Below are 20,343 nucleotides of genomic sequence, written 5' to 3' on the forward strand. Positions count from 1 at the left end.
AGCAGGCATAGAGCAAGAGTTGAGGAACAGCCAGAGTCTGATAAATGCTTTGGTCACCTATTTATTTGGGACTGATCCCATTGCTTGCAAGGAAATTGGCCAAATGATAAGCTAATTATGGAATTGTATCCCACATTAGTTGTGCAAGTCAGAAAAAAGAAGGGCTTTTAAAATTTTGGGCTCTGTGTTTCATAGGAATGTTAGCTCAGCTATGTCTAATTGGTGCAAATTTCATTGGATTTTCTCTGTTTTGACAAAGATTGGACATAATGCTTTATTTTGTAGCTACAGTGGAAGATTATACTGTTTTTTATAAAGCATTGCTATGTCTTTAATGCCTTAAAATCCCATCCAGCAGAGGAAAAGTTTTGAAATCAAGCGTTGTTACAAAGTTGTTTTAACCCGGTACAGTACCAGTCCTCAGCTTTTCTTGACAAAATTTAGGAGGATTCAGAGGAGTTTGGAGAGTGAAAGAAATACATGTTTACGATGAAGTAGGATGAGAGAGACTTCTTTCAATATCTGTCTGGTTCTGAATGGATGGTTTGAGTGTTGGACTCATAGATAAGAAAGGTGTCTAGGTGTGGATGGATGGACAGAAAGAGGAACTTCTGGAGGTGTGTGGCTTGTAAGATGTAAGATCTAATATCTTCACCAGTGACACAGACAGAGGGATTATGGGCACCCTCAGCAGATTTGCAGGTGACACCAGGCTGAGAGTGAGTGCCCTAAAACCCCTGAAAGATAGGGCCGTCCAAGAGGTACTGGGAAAAGGCCTAGAAGTGGTCCATGGGAATCTCATGAAGTTTAAAAAGGCCAGATGCTGATGGTGCACCTGGGTTGGGGCCACTCCCAGGATTGCTCCAGACAGAGGACAAACAGACTGAAAGCAGCCCTGAGAGAAGGACTTGGGGTGCTGGTGGGTGAGAGCTGTCCCTGCCCTGGCCATGTGTGCTGGGAGCCAGAAACCCCCCTGTGCTGGCCTGACCCCCAGTGTGGGCAGCAGGGGAAGGAGGGGGCACTCTGCCCCTCTGCCCTGCTCAGGTGAGACCCCACCTGCAGAGCTGCCTCCAGCCCTGAGGCCCCGCACAGGAAGGATGTGGAGCTGCTGGAGCCGGGCCAGAGGAGGCATCCTGTTTGATCAGAAGGCTGGAGCACCTCTGCTGTGAGGAAAGACTGAGAGAGCTGGAATTTTTCAGGCTGGAGGAAAGAAGGCTTTGGGGAGACCTAACTATAGCCTATGTCATCTTCTAAGCGACTGCTCATCCAGGATTTCCACCTGGCCAAAATGAGGTTCAGCCAAAAGCTGTTTTGGCTGGTACTTCTTTCTTTACCCTGGTTTAAGCCCTTCTTACATGTCTCACATTGCTGCTTCCTTAGACTGTTGAGATTGATTGTTCACATTTGTTAGAGTAAAATTTATTACAGAGGTGATGCTGCAGAGTTCAATATTAATTTCACAGAAGTTCTCCCCGTGATGTTACCTACACTTAAGCAAAGGTTCCAAATGTTAAATTTTCTAATTCTCCTCAAAAACATTGAGCAGGCTTTATGAACAGCAGGTTCTAGGAAAAAATGCTGCCATCAGTCTTAAATATGCTGGAGTGACAGCTACAACAGAATGCATTTTTCAAGACACTGGGTATTTATATTTTTAATTTGAAAGTACCATAGAGTTTTCTATTGACAGCATTCATAAAACGTAGATTTACATGAGCATATCAAGAGTCTTCTAAAACCTATGCCCTTTGGTATGTTTTTGAAGGAAATTGTCTACCTGCTATACTTTCATATTCTCTTTCTCATAGCCATAGGAATTGTTTTGTCCTGGTCATGCGCTGGAAGCACCCAGAAATCCCCATCATGATCTGGGCCCATATTGTAGGCCTGAGTCATGGTCCCTACTCTGAGGCTTCCTGAGGCACTGAAAGAGCTCTGCAGGTTGTCAGGAGGAGGAGGGATTCAGTGGCGAGCTGTACTTTGTAATGTGCTCCACTACAGTACACTTGGTGGTGCATTTCCCAATGTAGTTTTGGACAGATTCCTCTATTTTCTCCCCTAATATAAGTCACAACTCTTTACCCACCCTCTTTCCTTGGTGGGACAGGGAATTTGGAAAAGGGGACACATTTATTGACCCTATTTCCCTTGTAAGCATAAGGTGCATATTGCCATGGGACATTAATCTGTGGTAGGTATCTCTGAAAATCAGGAGCTGAGAAATGGTGCACAATAGTGGTTCAGAGTGCTAGGTCCAACAAATGTCTGCAAGCACACCACCTATTCTGCCTTCTCAGAGCTTTTTTTGTGGTCTGTGGCCTGACCAAAGCTGTGGTAAAATCCAGTTATTGGTTTAGTGTTCTCTGGCTGGGACGGGCAGGGGATGACAGGCTATCAAAAAGGTTACAATCTCTGGAGAAAGGTCAGCTTTGTATCACAACCACTTCAGTGGTAAGCCCTTATTCATAAGAGAAATTCTGCCAGAACCACCTCCTGGTCCTTGCCCCCCTCAGTTCAGAAGAGCCTAAGCCTCACAGATCCATGATGGCATTTTCAATGTGAACTGCTCCTCACTGGAGGAGGAATGGCCAGCCTTACCTCTGATCTTCTCTTGAGATTCAGGAAGTTGTATTGCTTTTAATTTATTCACTTTTTTTTGAGTGTTTCCACTCTTCCTTATTTCATACAGGCTGTCCTGTGATGTATGTGAACAAACTCAGAGAAGGAATTGAAAGCCTTGTGGACAACATATTTTGGTATGCTAGGTAGTGTGTTTTCCACTGTGAGGGTTAATTGGATAAAGGTCCAGCAAATGTCCTAAGTCTGTGTTTGGTGGTGTTACTGCCTTGAGGTTGATCTCACTTCTGTGTTGACATTCCAAATTATAAACAATTTTATAACAGCGTCAGTATAATGAGACCAAGAGCTGCTTAAAACACTGTCAAATGAGTTATGGTAGCCAGATCAGCATTTGTGTGAAACATCTCTTCTACCAGGAACTCTTCTGGTTGTGTGTGTGGAGCAGAGCTGTAAAACACAACTGTGTGATGTTTCAACGCATGCAGAATGGGGCTATTGGTAAGGCTGAAAAGTGGGTAAATAACTTGAAATATGAAAACTATGAGTTCGAGCCAGGAACACCTGTGTCTTTCTATAGCTGTGTCTGCTGTTCTAGCTTACTCTTTTTTGTGAGAAGTTCTGAAGTAGTCTTAGTCTGGGCTGCCATATGTGAAGAGAACTTAGTCTCTTTCATGGTGTCAAGATTATAAAATAATGGTGTAAGATTATAAAATAATGTATTGGAAATATGACTGAGAACAGAACTATGATTACACTTTTTCATTGCTTTTCATTGCACCCAGGTTGTGGTGTGGGTGGCAAAGCATTGTTGAGATTTAAGATGGCAAAGATCCTCTGTGCAGTTGTTTGTAGAAGATGTAATATATTCCTCTCTTAGCCAGCTGGCAGATCCAAACATATGGGGTAGATCTTGAAAATTAAAGGATTGCTAAAACATTGACACTCATGCTAGTACTTGCTCCTAAGGAGAAATGTAGTCACAGCTCTCAGACCTGCTTCATCCACCACCTCTGTTGTGCTGTGGATCACCAGTGAAATCTCTAATTAGAGAACCATTTGCTTTCTTTGCATTGTTTTTATGCCACAATAAATAGTAAGTTTAAAAAACCCCTTCAGTCACTTCATGCTGCCATAGCCTATAAGGGCTCTCTCCATTTACGAGCCAATGACATAGGTCCAGCACATTGCTGCTGTTGTCAGCAGTTTCCACGCAGCCTGTGATTGTTACTAATTACCTCCAGATGCATTTTCCCTGCTTTGACTTGCCGATTTCAACATGGTTGGTGTAACTTTGAGAGCATAAAGCCACGTTAAACTGATATCTTTATATGGCTCTCCAGGGCTGTGCTGGGTGTGGGTTGATGACCCTGTAGCAGCCCTGCTGTGTCCAGCAGCAGAGTCAGTATGTTCTTACAGAGCCAGGAGTGGCTGCTGACCAGGCTCACCTCACCCAGGGGCAGAGAAGCATCATTTACTGGACTGGGGTGTGATGGGAACTCTGTATCACTCCATTAAAAGAAATGTCACAGGGCACAGTTTTGTCAGAGGGCTTTTTGTCTAGCAAATGGTAGAGTAGAGGAGCCTAGTCTTCTTCCATGCTGGGACATCTCTATCATCCTTGGCTCACCTACTCTTCCTCACATGCTGGGAGCGACTGCCAAATATGGACAAGTTACATCTTATCCTCTGCATTCAAACTTGCAAAAAAGTAACACTTTTAACAACAGCTTGGAGTGTGACGTTCCTTGCTTTTTTTTGAGGTCAGCCTTGTAGACAATGGCTCTGGGGAGCCAAATCCATAAACTTTGCTGCCTATTTTGTATTCACATCAAAAAGGTGAGAAAAATAGAACAAGAGCAGGATCAGTGTAAGTTTATTATTTGTAGAGATGGAGAAGGAGAGATATTCCCAATGGCTGTCATCTTAGTTACCTGCTCTTGCTTGCATTGCTGGACTCTGCCACTACACCTAGGTGATCCCAGATGTGAAGCTGAACTGAACATAGAGCAGAGTCCTTCTCCCCTGGGAAGAGCAGCGTGACCTTTTTATTACTGTAGATGTATCCAACATTTTAGGTGTAGTACATTGTGCCAGGTAGTTAGTTATGCATATGTGGCACAGATCTGTGGCTAATGCAGATAACAGGGATATGTTTAGCAATCCATATTCCTGGAATAATGTTCTCTTTTTGTGGTTAGGGAACACAGTTGCTAAAATGGAATAAATGCAGGCCAAAAGACATTTCTTTTGACTGTTCTGTGGTGAATTGCAGTGCTCAGTTAGCCTCTCAACATGTTTTTCCTTAGGAGTGCTCAGTCTCATCTGCTCCCTGAGTCTTCATGCTACTTTGCTTGTGCCATCATGATGTAAGTGCAATTGATGAATCATTGTTTTGCCGGGTTTTGTTGAATGGAAGGTATTATTTGTCCCTTCTGAAGCTATGCCTACGATAGTGGGACTGCATGAATTTTGATGCCTTCAATAGGAGGAAAGAAGTCACTACTCTAAAGTCCCAGGCTGAGCTCTTGCTGGGATTAAAGACTAATGTATTTCATCATTTAGCTCAATGCAATCCAAAAGGACTTCTTGTTTTTTAACAAGAAAACAAATGGCAATAGGATGCATATCACTTCCAGAAGAGTGGTAACAGATAATTCTCAGCCTGTGTCTGGAGGATTCATCTGAGCAGCTCTAGAAACCAGACTTTGGTTGGTGGAGTCTGAGGAAACCCCCTGACTCCACAGGCTAGAGTTAAGGTATTGGACTCAACACCTACTTTTTTGCATAGCCAAGTTAGCTGGGCTGGGTGAACTCCAGAATTTCTTTCTAATCTCAGCTGCCCTGTGTTTCTGTGGTTGGCTCTGTGCTTCCATGCTTCTGGGTAGAGCTGTGTGTCATTGCTTCTTTGATGGGGTTGGGCCCAGGGTCACTGTGGGACAACCTGCAGTCCATGTTACTAGGACCACTGGTACCTTCTGGGGGTCTGCCTGTACCAGCCTGGGCATGAAAATGGAGTAGATGGGTAAGGAAGCTTTCTCATAATTTATTTTGCTTTTTGTATATGATTTTAAGGGAACATTTTAGAGATACCAGAAAACATGGAAGGAAAATATGGAGGTTTTGCTTTCCATTGTTTCATTTTTGGTGGTTTTGAATCTTTGTGTCCTTTTCCTTTTTTCAGTCAGAGAATCATTTTGGTTGGGAAAGGTCTCCAAGATCATGAAGCCCAACCACTAATCCAGCACTGCCAAGTCTATGATTAGCAATATCTCCAAATGCCTACGTGCCATTTAAATCCCTCCAGGGACATCACTGCTGTGGACAGCCTGTTTCAGTGCCTGACAGCCCTTTCAGTGCAGACTATTTCCCTGATGTCCAATCTAAGCTTTCCCCTTGCTGCAATTTGAGGCCATTTCATCTTCTCCTGTTGCTTTCTAGTGACCAGGAAAAGATACCAACCTTCAAACTCCTTCCCTGGGATTCTTGGCCTGACTGAACTTCTCTGATGAAGATTTTAAGGGCTGTGTTCCTCTGGTAATGGCTGGGAGAGTGTAAGCAGAAGAGAGGATATTTGGGTTGTGTAAACATCCTGACATGTAGCCTATTTCTTTTTATGGCTTTGGAAATGAGGAGTCTTAGGGGTACACAAGAAAATCTCAGAGTTCAGTATGTGGTGAGGTGTGTACATCCAGGTAGAATATTTAACCAGTCTGGATAGGTGTCGTGGAATGTGGTCACAGACTGAACATGTGGCCCGCAGAAGAAGGAAAGGCTGCCTTTCTGTGCTGGGTCTTGGCTGGATTCTGAGTACTCATCCCACATCAGAACAAAGGCGCAACCTCTTTCCAAGTTCCACTTCTCTTTACTTTTTACTTTTGCTGTGCCTAAGACTAAAGTTTAACTCTTCTTTCTGACTGTAGTGCTGGCAGGAGACAAGGAAGGAGTGCTTTTCCACTGTCTCAGCTGTATTTGATCTGCCTTTTATGGACCATTTTTGATGGGCGTCTGAGACAACTACTGATTTTTTGTGCCCAATTGAAACAATAATGTGATATTTAGAGGCAGAAAAAGCTCCCAATAGATGCCTTTGAGGAATACACATTGAAACAGAACTTTTCTTTCCTTCATGCACACCTGATGTTTAGAGTGAAGACTGCTATTATTTATTTTAGAGGTGCAAAAGTGTGATACAGGGTTAGTAGTTCATGAACAAGAAGTAAAAATGTGCCTTAATAATGATGGGAAAAGCATTTTGAAATCTGCTGGTGGCAGTTCCTGGTGGACAAAGGGGATGTTTATTTTAATTTGTATATTACTGTAGTCAAAAAGAATGAACCTAAGAATCTCCTATCTAGCTGATTCAGCAGTTGTAGGTTGTTTGTTGTCATGAATTCAGGTCTAAATCCAGATCTTGCTGACCACAGTGAGAAACCTGGTGTCATAAGAAAACACTATTTGTCCGTTAAACAAGTAGCATTTACTACTTTGTATTTTAAGAGTGACTGGGACGAAAGTGTTGTAAAAAGAAGACCTGTTGAGGAGGATGATAATTTAAGTGGCTTTGCAACTGGAAAGGCCAAGGTCTGGAGAATAACTGTGTGGGAAAACATATATTATGCTCTTTATCCACTGTCTTTTCTGAGAAGTAGAATTTCTGTGTAGAGATAACATTGGTGTTAATAGAGACTTGGAGACCCTCTCTCAGACATTTTTGAGCTCCCTGTCTTGGGAGAGAGAAAAAAGCAGAGATCATAAAAGCACAGAGGAAATTCAGTGTTGTGAAGTATTGCACAGGTCTGTTGCCATGTGAGGCAGGGAACAGCCCACACACTTTTTGTCCCTGCTAAGATGAAAGCTGGCAGTGCATTTGTCCCTGTAGTGCCAGCATGGTGATGGAATAAATCTATTTTTTACACTTCAGCTGTGGATTCTGGCCCCCTTGGTTACCTGCATATATTTGATTCTCACAGTGGCACAAAGCTGGACTGTCTTTGCTGATGTCTCACCATTTAGGAGGTCTGTGGTTGGTCATCCCTGTAGCAAGAGCTCCAGTTGGAAAGAAGAAAACACCTGCAGAAAGTGACTTGTTTGAAGAATTTCTGCATATAAGGTTAGGGATTCTCATCAGAATGTGCCTGTTTCTTTCCAATGGCTATTGAGGGAAGGAGGAGTGTTTAGTATTAAGCTGGACCTGCACTGTTGGGATGGACCTGCTCTGGAGAGAGAAAGAAGGGTCACCTGAAGATACGGGGGAGAATTGTTATGCAGCTGATAGTCAGCAGCAGTTTTACAGTTGTGCTTTCACCCGCTGATTGAAAGGCATTAAATTATTTTGATTTAAGATTTAAAAATATTTGCATTTTTTCAATGAAAAGTTATTTCAATTTGTACTTCATGTTCCAACTCTTTGAAATAAGAGTAATGTAACTTTTCCACAACTCCTTTTCTCCCTCTTTTTTTCTCCCCTCCTGTCCCTATCCTCAAATTAGCACAGTTTTGAAGAAAGTAAAAAAAAGATTTGGATTTGTTAATACTACATTTTTCTTCTGGAAAAATGCTTTGGTGGTTTTTTTTTTTGTTGTTGTTGCCTAGTTGTAATAACAATAAAAAGTCTTCTTCTGAGGCTATATACAGGTCATATAACTTGTCCCTACCTGGAAATGTTGATCTTGTTTAAACATGGAACGTAATCATGGAATTATAGTTTACCTTCTGCAGGACTGATTTGAAGTGCAGATTGGTGTTGTTAGATGGAAGGTTTTTAGTGAAGAGTTATGCTAAGAGTTACAGTTTAGTTTCTACATTTAATGGATAAAAGTACAAATGCATTTCCCAATAATCTATTCATCACTCACAATAGAATCTGCCATGTTAAAGACTTGAGAAAAGGCCACATAAACTCCTGTGGAAAGCAGCCAATCTGAAAAACAAAAGTGTAATTTTTAATGAGAATACAGAGTCTAACTGCGACACTGTTGAGTTTTTCCATTTTTATGAATTCTTATCTTGCTATTAAAGAAGAAGTGCATTTGAGAAAGCAAACGAGGGCACTTGTACCCCACTAAGTCCCAGGCTATTAACTGCCTCTTTTGATGATGTACAGCCTGACTCTGTTGGGAGTTTGGCTGTGGATTTACATGTTGAATTTAACTATGGTAAACATATTTTGGTGCAAAGCATGTGCAATAACAATTTGCATTTACATAGCATCTTTTACTTAAGGATTTTGCAATGTCTAATTAACTAAATCTGTTTCCCCCCGCCCCAAATACCATGTGGTATGGATAATAGATGCAATTTTAAATCGAGCAGCTACAGCAGGAGGATTAAGACAAGAGGGTTCTGGTGCCTTCGTGGTGGTCCTGATTATGGCGGGCCTAGGGCTTCTTCTGCAGACGTGCTGAGCAGCCTCATCTTGTGCTCACAGTGGTCTGAAACACCCTGAAAAAAAAAAAGGTGCCAAACCAGCTCCACATTGTGGGTGGAAAGTGCTCTTCAGGCTTTGTGCACGGTGTCTTATGCTGGTGTTTGGGTCCTGGGGATGCTCACATGCAGCTGTGCCACCCACCTGGCAGCTGGGGAGTTTGGGTGCTCAGGGGTGGCTGGCCACTTTTACAATGGCTAGTTCAGCTGACAGGTAGAATTTCTCACTGACAGATAAATGCTGAAATCTGTTGTAGATCTCCAATTTGGAAATAATTTTAAAAAAAGAAGAAAATAAAGAAAGGAAAGACAGCATTCTAATTTGCTTAGATGCTTCCTTAATTGCTTTTTCTTTTGGCCCACAACAATAACAAAACATCTAAGTGTTTCTGTGCAAGCCACCAAAATGGTATTTCCAGGTGAGTAGCAGGATGCATTGACATCTGTGCTTCTGCACACCACAACAATAAAATCTAGTGGCAATCTGAGTCAGGCTGCAGAAGTTGTTTCTAGGAGAAGGTAATTGTTTTGATGACAGTAGTTGAAGACTTCTGAAAGATATTGAGGTGCTGGAATGTGTCCAATGACAATTAATGGAGCTGGGGAAGGTCTGGTGCACAAGTGTTATTAGGTATGGTGAGGGAGCTAAGCGGCTCATTCTGGAGAGAAAGGGGACTCGGGGGTCCTTCTGTCTCTCTGCAGCCTCCTGACAGGAGGGTGGAGCCGGGTTGGAGTCAGGCTCTGCTCCCAGGGGACGAGAGCAGGCCTAGAGGACACGGTCTCAAGATATGCTGGGGACAGCTTACACCTCTTTGGAGGAATTGGGGAAACATCCTCAGTGAAAGGGCTGTTCAACCCTGGCACAGGCTGCCCAGGACAGAGGTGGAGTTGCCATCCCTGGAAAGATTTACAAGCCATGTGGATGTGGCACTTGGAGACGTGGGCTGTTGGTGCCCTCAGCACTGCTGGGGAATAGCTGGACTTTGTGATCCTAGAGAACTTTTCTGATCTAAACAGTTCTGTTATTCTGCCACTGATATGTGGCCTTTATTTGCTTAATAGGAATTACTTCTTAAATGATTCCTGACCGGTTGGGAGATTATGTATTTGCATTGAATTGACTGTGAGTTGTCAGACCAGTAGTTTTGGGAAGTGAGTAGAGGAAATCATAAAAGAGACAGTTCTGGGTCTTTGTGCACCCTGGAGCAATGGAGAGCATGCCAGGAGGATCCTTGCACTCTGCCGTGTCCTCACACCTTCCTACCATTGCCTAGAAGTGGAAGCATGATTTAATTTTTTTAATCTAGGAGGTATCTGGGAGAAATCTAGGTGAAACTTAAAATGACTCAAGAAGGAAAAACTGCAAAGTGTAAAATGTCTGAAGTCATGTTTTAATAATGCTGCAGTGTATTTTTTGAGGAAAGTTCTTGCTTATGTTCTCTATTCTTTGAAAGAGCTCTTCCTGTAGTTCTGTCCCTGGAAAACATTACGTTAGCCAAGAGTAGTGATTTTATAAGCCTACAGGTTGTTTTGTTTTGTTTATTGGTTTTTTGTTTGTTTTGTTTGTTTAGTTTTGGGGTTTTTTTCAATGAACCATTGTTTCTTTATGATTTCATGTTACATTAAAGGCAAGAAATGTATGAATTTTGGGTTTTGTATAATTTCTCCTAAAAATGTTGAGCAGTAATAAAAAAATATGCAAAAAGAAAAATTAGTAGAAAAAAAGAAAAATGTCACAGGCACTTCATCAAAATACAAGTTGCCTGGCTTTGAGCTGCTTGATGGAATTGGCACATCTACCAGCAGTGAGGAATATCACTTGTGGAAATCCCACAAGAATCAGCCAGGATGGGGACTGCCTGTGCTGCCACAGACTTGACACCTGGCTTGGGATTTTCACACAGATGTGGCTCAAAACTAGATTCAGTGAAAAGAATAAAAGTAGTGTTGGGGTCTCTCTGGAATTTCCCTTCTTTTCATTGTACGTTCGTTACAACAATCTGAAATCCTTGAGCACAGCCCTGTGATGACATTATGCTGTTTTTGAACACTTAACTTCTGAAAAAGGCTCATGTATCAGAAGTATCCCTCTAAAGAGGGATAAGTGGGTTATCCCCTCCCCAGCTGGCTTCATCTCTACCACTTTTGGATCCAGACCTTGTGGTCTGCCCACATGTAAGCATCCTCCTCGGGGAAGGATGGTCCTTGACCTCTGGGACTTAAAGACTGCAAGAGTATGTAGTGTGTGGAAGAGTGTGGTGGGTAGGCAGCAGGTGCTGCTACAGCTGCACTAATTGCAAAGTCCATAAGAGGTGGGGTGATGCTGGGGGCATGGATAAAACTGTCAGCAAATCAGGTGTTCGTTGCTAAACAGAGGCCTTGTTTTTGCTCCTTCTGTCCTTGTTAATATAGTTACATGGCACATGGACACAAGCCTTGGTATAGCCTTGAACAGGTCTGCTAGCTGTTCACATGGTAGGAAAATTGTGTCCTCTATTGCCTGAGCTGTGTATGCTAGCCAGTAAAGGCAGTTCCAAATGCATTGAGGTCCAGCTTCACCCCTATGCTGATGCAGAGACAGCCAAGGTGTCTGGTATAGACACTGAACCACAGCAAACTGTGAATCTTGTGTAGCCAGGGCATTGCTCAGCCTAGCCTGTGTGACAAAGCTGTACCTGGCCCTGAATTCTCTGGAGAGCATTGTCCATCTCTCCCTGGGGATGGTCATTGTAGGAATAAGGGAACACTGGCAGTAACAGGACACACGGGACATACATCACACCTGGCACATGATCACGGGGTACGGGGTTGCAGAGCACACTTCTGCTTTGTATGTCTTCACCTGCAGCTGCTGAGGCCATACCAGGAGGTGCTCCATGAATCCCCATGTCCTGCCCCAGAGCATCCCAATGGCTTTGTCCACTCTAGAGAGACGAGTGTGCAGTCAAATGTTTGACCAAAAGAGGTACAGTTGCTGTGACCTTCCACTGTAAGGATGTGCAAGGCTGCAGAAGTCACATCAGATCTTATGGGGACATGCAGAGGTGGGATTATCACCTTATGTCCAGGTGCACCTTGTCCATTGTATAAGGGCTCACTTAACAGGTTTGGGGATGCATTGCTGCATCCTCCCTACTCAGGAGACAGATTTAATCCATCTCTTCTGGGGACTTCACTACCTTCAAGTCTGGATATTAACTCAGGCTTTAATGAGACATGATCTTAAGAACTTAACATATGACTAAGGTATCATTGGGCCCTACTGTGACATGCATGAAGCAGCTCTGTGGTGCTCTGTGTGATATTGCCTCCCTGCCCTGACCAGCATGTGGTAGACAGGGGTGCCTATCCCCTGTACTTGACCCCTTGGGGAGATAGAAAGCCACTGCTCCTGTGCATCGTGTCACCCAAAGGCTTGTAGACCACAGTTACTCTCACTCTGCACTACTTGCAGAGTGCTTTCCTCTGCAAGATACTGCCTGCAGACTCTCAGCAAAATGCTCCCTTTCTGTAGTGGTTGCTCTGAGCTCTTCTGGCTGCAGCTGGCCTCTGGTGCAGCAGAGGAGGTCCCTCCTGCTGGGTGGATACAGAATGAATTTGCAGTCCTCATGGAGGGGAATGCACCGCCATGGTTGTGGGCATGGTGCTCCACCAGTGGTAGCCGCTGTCATCTCCTTCATTCCTCTGTCCTCACTAAGTGGCATAAAGAGGTTGAAGGCAGCAGGGATCAGCGGTGGCACCACAGGTCTGGGAGAGGAGGGGAGTGAGTGTGAAATTTGGCTATCCCTCTGATAGGAGAGGCTGTCCCAGACTCTCCTCCCCGTGGAGCCATGGGAGTGGTTAGGGGCACATCAGCTTTGCTCAGCATCACATATACCCTACAGAGAACAGAGCAGCTCTGCCCCCATCATCCAAAGTGCTGTCCTGAATGTACTTCTTTCTCTCACCTTTCTAATTATTCATGCCCAATCTTTCTTCATGTTTCCTTTTAATTATTTTCCCCTTTCTTCTCTCCCTCTCTTTCTTCTCCCCTAAAACTCTGACACTCCTCTCTGGTGTATTGAGAATGTGAGTGAAATTGAAGGCTGGAACGTCTCAAGTCTTTATGATGATGAATTACTTTCACTGTCAAACCTTTTACTGTCTGTGATTTGGAAAGAAGGTAAGCTGATTTATTGTGGCCAACTGTCATGCCATTTAATACAGTTATAAATCCTGACACCACGATGGCTGCTCTTGGCCAGGGACCCCCTCTGGCCACTCTCCTGTCCTGTTTTTGTCCATGGTCACTGTCTTCAGCTGAGGAGCAGGCAGGTCAAAATGTGAGCTGGGAGTTCCCCGTTGAAGGGTAATGGCTGAGGATCAAGCAAGCCCCAAGTGTTTTACCCAGACACAGGCAGGCTGCATGGCCCCCAGGTCTTGGGGTGGGTGGAGATGTACCATGGTCCTGGGTATCCCTACAGCATCCCCCCATCCTGGCACTGGCACTCATGGATTGCTTCACTCCTGCTTGAATGTGGCAGAAGGGAAATATCACACGGGGCTTGGAGCAAGATCCCTTTCCACAGTCCCTTCTGTTCTCTGGCCTGAACTCGCTGGAGGATGCTTCCCATAAAGTAATCCACACATTTGTTATTTTTTAACTACATGGTGCATCAGCTGATAGACATATCTCACTATGTTATGAGATGTTATATACGCACTAGAAAGCTCGGAAAGAGGTGGGACTTGGAAATACTAATCTGGTTCTTCTGCTTGATGGGGCAGATGAAAAATGCAATTTTTTCTCAAAGTGATTTCAAATGAGATGTTTCAGGTTCCTTCAGCTAAACAGAGTAAAACATTTCGAACTTGACAACTGAGAGTATTTGGTGGAAAATACTGAAACCCCCAGTGTGTCAACATTTCCATAGCTTCACTATTTCCATCACAGAATCTAGGTAAAGTGCCTGATTTCAGCTTTTCATCTTATTCCAGGATTAAAAAAACATTACTTAAATAGCATAAAAATAGCGTATAGGTTGTTGACTTGGACTCTGTTGATCCCTAATTAGGATGTGAAAATTGAGGGTGTACATATTTGTTCTGTGAGGAGTAGAAAACCACTCATGACATTAACAATGGTGCTTGGATTGGAAATGCCTCCATCTCAGGTGAATTCCAGATGCAGATCATAAATATTAATTTTTGTAAGATGAAAAATTTCAGCATGGGTTTAATGGGTTTAATGGTTTAATGTCACTGCAAAACAGACTGGTGGAAGCTGTTGGATTTTCTTTTCCTCTGTGCTTACGTAGCAAGCTGAATAAACAGTTGTCAATATACTCATGTCTTCCCATTTCTGTATGCACCAGCAGGCTGCTGGGTCATGTTCACCCATGTCAGCATTGACAGGGCTCCCCTGCCTGGGTAGGTGTCTGTCTGCATAGGAGCAGGTAGGACAGTGAAGCCCCAGGTCGCCTGGCATCTGGCTGAGCACTGGCAGCCCCTGGCACTACAGCACTGCCCTGAGCCTGGCTGGACACGCCACGGCCCCGAGCAGGGATGTGATCTGCCAGAGCATCATCAGTCCTTGGGTGCTGGCACGGGGCGCAAGGGTGTGGCTTGGGACCAGAGGGATTCCCACTGAGGCAGGGTTGCGTGCTGTCTGGGCTTCTCCTTCTGCTCTTGCTGCTTCCAAAAACTCTCTGGATGTCACTACTGTCCTTTGCAAGGTCCCTGGAAAGCCATGTTTTCCCCTCTCTCCTGGTTGCTCAGCTGGATCAGCTTACCTGCTTTCCCACACATTGCTGGGAATCATGAAGCTGGGGATCATCCCAGCCCACCAGGACATGGCAGGGACCCAGGGCTCTGCAGCCTGAAGGCCTGCCTGGATTCTAGTACCCTCTCCAGGCCACCCTGTATAGTTCTCAGACCTGGGTGCAGTGTCACCCCAGCTGCCAGGCCGGGAGGAGGAGGTGAACTGCCCTGCCCCTCCTGATATGACATAATGAGTCATATCATATCATATCATATCATATCATATCATATCATATCATATCATATCATATCATATCATTAGTCCTGCAGATGCCCTAGAGCATTGCCTGTACCAGTAGGGCCTTCTGATGCAGTTCATATTGCAGCAATCACAGCACAGCACATCCCAGGTAGTGGCAGCCCCACTCACGGTGGATGGGGTATCAGGTCATCAGCATTTTCAGATGCCCTTCATGAAGTGGCCGTGGTGGCATCTGGTGGTTCAAAGGCCATCTCCATTTTTCCTCACACACTTTCCCAATGCCTGGGAAGGTCCCAGAGGTGACTGCATGGGCTGGTATGAGCCCTCTGAGTTGTCAATGGACATCAAGGTCTTTTAGCAGGTCTGTGGGATGAGTCCTGAAGATCTGAGCCCTGCTGAAGGAGGCCCTGAATTGGGAGCAGTGTCTCTGCTCCCAGGGCAGCTACCAGCCTGAGCCAAGGCTGTGAACCCCAGTAATGTGCAGGACCACTCCTCAGGGCTGGCATGTCCCTTTTTGTAACTGTTAGATGTTTGTTAAATGGGCTGAACATGTCGGGTTGGCAAAAGTCTGGATTTCCATTTCATGATGAGGCACGGTTTGGAGGCCAGCCACCTCTCCCCATATATCCCATACATATCCATTTGTTTTTGGGAGCATCCATGCCACCACAGTAAAATGCTAACAATGCTACTTCTCATACTACAGGTCCTACTGTTTGGTTTTTCCCTTGTAGCTCCAAGGAGTTTTCTGGAGTCCTGTTACAGTTCATAGTTCTTGACATACTGATGGTAGTTTCCTTCTCGTCTTCTTGATTGCAAAGAGAAGCTAGAAAACCTCTTCTGGGCATTTGTAAAAATCCAAACAGTGGAAAAGAAGAAAAGGGGAAATGTTTTATTTAAATATGTCTTGGTAACTCAGTCCCCCTAATGATTTTTCTGGGGTGTTTAGCATCTAGCTGTGTATTTACTTGAACAGGGATCCCCCAGACCACAAACTTTTCATGCTGCTGATCCTCTTGGTCATCCTACATCTTTCCAGCAGCACAGTGATTACTGTGGAGACAGTCTCACCAAGCCTGCTGTGCTGCTCTTATTAGAAGTATTGCTGTGCCGCAGAAGGAAAACAACAATAAAGGGAATATGTTGCTTCTGCATGCGTTAAGAGCACTGATCAAACCACAAGAGATCCCATTTCAGACATAATGTGCATTGGAGGGCAAAATTAGATTGAGGAGTAAATGGAGCCTAAAATCTCCATAGCTTTATTCGTCAGAAAGCTGTTTCATTGCGTGGTTTAATTCTCCTATTTCTTTCATTCACTGCATGTTGCATGCTGGCTAGAGTACATTTTAGAAATAAGGCAATGAAAAAACCCCTTCTTTAATTTGGCTGTGGTTGTGAGGTGTGTAAGGCTGTTCAGACCAAAGATGTGAGGTGATATGAAATGCAGAAGCAGGTTACTCAACAACAGAAAAACAGCCAAATGGGCACTTTCTGCATTTTAGCAGGAAGAGGTATTTTGGTTTGGAATTACTATTTTATATTTTGGCTTTTGGTTTTGGTTTCTTTCATATTTATTTATTTCTGAACTCTTTAAAGTTGGTTTTATTATTTCTATTTGAAAGTTTTATTTCGTTGCTGCTTGTGAATTACACTGCATGATGAAGCGCACTTAACCAAAAAATAACATTTTGTAGGCTAACACCGGCCATGAAGGTAAGCTCATTCTTTTTATGTGGGATTTCTTTTCTCTCTGCTTTAAACACGTCAGTTTGACAAGAGGAGGCTAACTGGTCTCTCAGATAAGTAGACACATGGGGTTTTTTGCCTTTGTAGTCAACACTTGATATCATTTTCAAACTAGTGCAACTTGCCAAGAAGAGCACTTGGTGTGCAGTGAATCCCTTCTGAAACACTGAAAACTGTGGATCAGTATAGCTGACACCAGTGAAATGACCAGAGCAGAAAGATAAGCCCATGTCTGTGTCTGTCCTATACCCACCTTTGTGTATCCGTGCTTCCAGTCCACATTCTCTGCTCCATTTCTTTTCCAGAACCTCTGGAAGCTCACTTGGCTTCCCTCACACTGCTTCAGCAGTTCCCACATCCTAACTGCCTGCAATTTTGGCTCTTCCTGCCTTGTACTGTGAGCATGGAAATAAGAAGGGGAAGAGGAGCCAATTTCAATCAGCTTTCCAGTGAAACTTTGACCAGACCTGAAACTCAGTTGAAGACCTCCATCAGTTTCAGTGCTATGTAAGCAGAGTCTCATGTCTGAGATCTTGACCAACAGAAGATCCCATCCTGTCAGGGCCAGAATGAGCTGCCTTCCCCTGCTCTTTAAACTTGTTGTCTGTGAAGGTGCTTCTCTGCCACACTAGTGGAGGGATGGACCCCTGGACCAGGGACCAGTGGGGGTTTATTCAGGCTTAGGCTGTTGGGTCCTTGTGACTCTGTGGCCTTTTCTGTAGGTCCCTGCTGAGCTCATGAAGGTCCATCCTTTGGGCTGTGGCAGGGGCCTGCAGATCCAACAACTGTGACAATATTCAAGACTTTTACTTTGTTCAGGTCTATTTCATATTAAAAAAAAAACCAAACAACAAAACCAAACCCAGAACAAATGGACAAACAAAATACCCTCTTAAAAATTTTGAGATCTGAAGAAAGTTTAACAACAGAAAGTACTAAATAAGGTAAAACCAGGCCAGAGCAGTGTGCACTTCTTGGCTGTATTTGTGACACCTTTTGTATCTGTCCTCACTATCTAAAATTTTACATAGTAAAGTAATTTTAGTCTTGAAAATTAGATTTAACTTCTTTTTAAAAAGGAAAATCAAATGTTCTAGCATCGTCAGAACTTTTTCAATACACAGCCATTAACTTCTTGGAGTCAAAATGCTGAATAAGCAGCTCTCTGCTTGCGTAAACTCCAGGTGTACACAATTCAAGTTGTTGGGGCATTTCTGTCTCTTAGTGTAAAGGTTTCATTATTAAAGGTCTTGTCTGGCATGGCACAAAGGCAAATGTGACATGACTTCTGTGCTGTGCCACCTCCTCCTCACTATGTGTCTGATTGGCCCCTCCTTTGCGAGGAGCTGTGCTCTTCAGTAAGAGAGCAGTTCCCAGGATTTAGGCATGCAGTAGCTGTGCAGGGACATGGACCTGCGTGGGGTTTTCAGGCTGTGCCAGGCAGACAGCCTCCCCCAAAGAACCCTCTTCTGCAGGGTGCTGCTGCAGCTGCTGCAGGATGCCCCATGCTGCTTGTGACCTGCTGCTCTTCTACTGTTCTCCAGGCAGGTGTGGGAAGGGAAGGGCCCCACAGAGGGAATTTAATGGATCCAGACCACCGTGTGTCTGCCCACAAGATCTCATCACCCTTGCTCTTACCTCCATCTGCCCTCCCTGCCTTTTGGTGTTCCCTTGATAGATGATAAAGTTAAAGCTGTGGTGGTGTGTATATGTAATGTGGTGGGATTGTTTCCATCATTCTGCCATGAATCCCATGCATACCCACACTTCCCCACGTCCCTCCACATGCAGAGCTGTGAGCACCTGAGACCCCTGCCTTGCCCCAACTACTGGTGGGCCTGCTGGCATCACCTGGGCTCAACAAAGAGAAACCTTTCAAGGCCTGAAGATGTCATTTATCATGAGCCGTGGAAAGGCTTAATTATGCAGGTGCATTTTAGTGTGTGGCTGGTTGTTGGCCACACAAGAATTAGGGTGAGAATGGGTTCTTGCAAAGATGTTGTCTGCCTGGGATATTTTTCCCTATTTTCCACACAGATGCCCCCTCCAATGCATTGTGAGTGTGTGTGTTGAATGAAGGGGTCAACCCATGGAATTCTAACCTTGCATGTGTTACAGGAGGGACAGGAGAACCAGGTAGTCTTTGAAGATCAAGGTGGATGATGGTGCAGTTCAGATCTGCAGAAAAAACTTTCTCATCTTATCAACCCTAAAAAGTATGTGACAAGCTGGAATATTGAGTTGTTTATAGGGTGCAAGAGCTTTGTTGCTGCACAGAAGAAGGAAAAGGAGTTTATGCAGCAGCATAAAAGAGATTGTCCAGAGGAGATGGGACTGAGGGCAGAGCACTCTGTAGCTCCAGGACTCCTTCTTAGGAATCACAGAGAAAACATACTGGGGTATTCATCTGTACTTTCTCACTGCATTTTTGCTCTGATAGAAAGCAGCAGTCTTCCTTCCTTTCTCTTTTACCTGCCCTGGCTCTCTTTTAAAAGTGTAATTGGGTCAATGGAAAGAGTAACAGAAACACTTGCTATGAAAGGCAGCTTTGGAGTCCTGTTAACATCTGCTGCTGCTTTGCAGATAAGGAGAAAAACAGACCCACATCTGCAGCCCCTGTTTCTGTGCAGTATGCTTAATCTGAATTTTATGGCTCTGATAGCAGATTATGGTGCCACTGTCATGAGCCCTTGCAGCCCCAGTCACAGTGGACACTCTGCATTTCAATACCTCCTCCACTAATCTTTCCCCCACTGCTCCCATTCCCTGGCTGCTAATTTCACGCAGGCACTTAAACATGATGGATAATTGTGTTCTGCTTATCAATGTTTAATTTAAGGGCTGTTCCATCTGACCTGAATGCCCTCTGCAAGAGCTGTGCCTCATTATTGATTTCATGGTCATACCTGTGACATTACCTGCTTTGTAGGAAGTAGACTTTGACATTCCTGTGAGGCTTTGGCAGCCAGAGCTAATTGTCAGAAGAATAATCGAGTCAGCAAAATCATTACAGGTGATCTGTATGTTACCACTGTTTTATCTGCCTCTAATTAGGTGCAGGAGAGGTAACTCATCACAGTAAGCACACCACACTGGTTTGATGTCCACAAATAGAGCAAGATGAGCACAGGAGGGGAGTTATTCATTAACAGCAGCGATTCAGTTTGTTGGAGTCCTGTGCTGGTGACATCTCCTTTCCCAGTGGAATGGCATGAAATGCTGTACTGCAGGCATCCATGGGATACAGAATCTGAGCGACTTTTGGGCAGGATTGCATGTTGGGGCATGTGCTCAGTGGCTTTGGACCTGAGGCAGTAATGAGTGGGCTGCTGCTGTGGAGCAGTATTTTGTGTGTGATAAAACCAGACAGCTTTTTTAGGACGTGCTTTTCTCTTGTTTGGATATTCCAGTGCCCCATGCTGCTGCCCTGGGCATACCCTTGGTGATACACACATCCCCAGGTAACAAAGGGAGCGAGAGCCAAGTGATGGAACTCATCAGGTCTTTTCCTGATAACAGCATTGTGCATTTGACCAAAACATTTTCTTTGGGGTAACAGTTGAAACAACCAGATTAGCGTGATCAAATTC

At 44.3% G+C, this 20,343-nt stretch overlaps 1 protein-coding gene across 9 annotated transcripts in view; it reads left to right on the forward strand.

Moving 5' to 3' along the window:
- The window catches only part of PAX5 (paired box 5), a gene marked incomplete at both ends in the record, with an annotated part of 126,920 nt that overhangs the window by 70,143 nt on the left and 36,434 nt on the right, over nucleotides 1-20,343 (forward strand). The gene's annotated exons all lie outside the window — the stretch shown is intronic.

This window comes from Fringilla coelebs (assembly GCF_963513975.1).
Source record: "Fringilla coelebs genome assembly, chromosome: Z".
NCBI lineage: Eukaryota > Metazoa > Chordata > Aves > Passeriformes > Fringillidae > Fringilla > Fringilla coelebs.